Below are 2,382 nucleotides of genomic sequence, written 5' to 3'. Positions count from 1 at the left end.
CAGTAAAATAGTTATTAATGAATAAGTGGATAGAATTAAAAGAATTATGTTTTTCACTAACTTTCTATTGATTTTCTATTGATAGATGACAGAGCACGTAGATCTCCAAGAAAACTGCCTACTTCATTAAAAAAAGGAGAAAGGAAATGGGCTCCTCCAAAATTTCTGCCTCACAAATATGATGTGAAACTACAAAATGAAGATAAGGTTAGTTGGCACTTTATATTTATCTCTTACATGTAGTACATGTTTTTTATTTTTTTATGTTTTAGGCGAGGCATCCCTTGGTTGACCTCACAGATTGCAAGGACCTTGTCAGCTTACAATCCCTTGTTTTTTTATTTTTTATGCCCACAGCACCTGGTCTTCCTAAGTGGTCTTCCATCCAAGTACTAACCAAGCCTGACCCTTCTTAGCTTCCGAGATCAGATAAGATCGGGCTTGTTCAGGGTAGCATGGCCATAGACAGTACATGTTTTTTAAGAAAATATAGAGCTAGTTTTCTCAGAGAAAATGTACTAAAAAATGTAAATGAATGTGTTTCTATAACAAATTCTGAGTGGTTTTCTAGTCTTAATAATTATGACTTCAAATTGATTCGTTTTTTCTTTCCTAGGAGATTACATGCCTTTTTTTTAAAAAAAATAGGAATTATTAGGGTTAAGAATAATTTGCATTTGAGCTTCAAACTTAGTTTGTTTGAAAGATAAGAATCTATTCTCGGAAATTACAAACTTCCTGAGGTAATAGCTCTTCCCAGTTAAAAGTAGAGCAATTTTAATGTAGTTAAATACAGAAAATGAATCAATACTAATCTGTGCTTTTACAAGGAATCTATGGAGATTTACTAATCTAAAATAGTAAATACCTTTAAAATAACTGAGTACTGTGTTTTATCGATTCTAAGATGTTCATCTTTCATATTTTTAAAAACATCTTAGCATATATCTTAAAATCAGTTGGCAAGAATTTTTTTCTCAGTGGTACATAAAATGATGTCTTTTATTAATAAGATCTCAGATTCCATGAAATATGGCATATTACTTTCAGATACTCACATACCTGTATGTAAAATCTTATAATTAGAAAGAAGCAGGATGGGCAGTTGGCTGTGGAAGGCAGCTGCACATTTTTCTTCATGTTTAACTGTTTTGTAGAAGAAACAGGTAAGGCCTGCAAAATAATAATTCTGTCAAAGAAGATTGGGAAGGATTATAACCCAGATCTTTTGCCGCTTTAGAGTGTTATTTTTTTTCCCACCTCACAGTGTTGACAAGTCTTATACCATTTTGACTCACTAGTTTCATAGTTAGTGATCTGAAGACATAGCTGGATTGTTAGGATTTCTTTATATTTGAAAATTGGACGTTAAATACAATTTTTTACTAAGTTTTTTAATCTTTCATTCAGCAAGGTGCTAGTTAAAACATTATTTCTAGGGAGTCTCAACCATTTCCTTAGTTATCATTTATATTATTGATGAATATAAATTTTGTTTCACATGTGGTAAATAGTGTTTATAGGAAGATAGAAAATACAAATAAGAAAAAAGATACCTCTAACCTCATGCTCAGAGATGATAATTGATGAATATAGATGTAGTTAATGGTGGTTAGCTTTTAAGGAATATTCATATTATTTTGTAGCTTGCTTTTTTCATTTGCTGTCTGGTGAGCATCTGTATTGTCATTACATTTTCTTCCAAAATAATATTTTCAAGTTGTAGTGTATATGATAGTCACCAGGACAGTTTATTAAAAATGTAGATTCCCAGGTTTTATTGCCAGAGATTCTTCTGATTTGATAAGTTTGGGGTGAGGCCTATGCATTTGCATTTTAATTTGCACTGTAGATTATTCCGATAATTTGTCCTGATAAATGTTTTTCCTCCATGGCTGCATGGTGTCCATTACATAGATGTCTTTTAACTTTAGAAATGAATCTCTTCATGATATGCCTTTATATAGTCCCCTCCCCTTTTTTGCTTTTGTAAGTAGTTGATGATGATTGTCCATTTACTAAATTTTAACAAGAGGAATTGCTGGTTCAGTGGGTATACATATTTTTAGGGCTTTGATACATATTGACAAATTGCTTAGGGATACCTTTAACATTCTGTCTCTGAAAATTATTCTACTTTTCCTTTCATCTGGTTTATAGCCCTATTTTATAGAAGGAATTATGATTTTTCTGGAGAGAATATAAATCTTTGTTCTCATTGATTAATTGCTTTTTACCCAGTGATGAGTTACTTATATTTGTTAACCTAGATCATCAGTAATGTGCCAGCGGACAGCTTGATTCGTACAGAACGCCCACCAAATAAGGAGATACTTCGATATTTTATACGGCATAACGCCTTACGGGCTGGCACTGGTGAAA

At 32.2% G+C, this 2,382-nt stretch overlaps 1 pseudogene; it reads right to left on the bottom strand.

The window, feature by feature from the left end:
• Positions 1 to 348: 348 nt before the first annotated feature.
• Positions 349 to 467, bottom strand: LOC111735296 (annotated as a pseudogene).
• Between the last annotated feature and the right edge of the window lie 1,915 nt (positions 468 to 2,382).

This window comes from Pteropus vampyrus, unplaced genomic scaffold, assembly GCF_000151845.1.
Source record: "Pteropus vampyrus isolate Shadow unplaced genomic scaffold, Pvam_2.0 Scaffold22261, whole genome shotgun sequence".
Lineage (NCBI taxonomy): Eukaryota > Metazoa > Chordata > Mammalia > Chiroptera > Pteropodidae > Pteropus > Pteropus vampyrus.
Note: the sequence above shows the minus strand (reverse complement) of the source record. Positions and strands in the feature narration are given on the sequence as shown.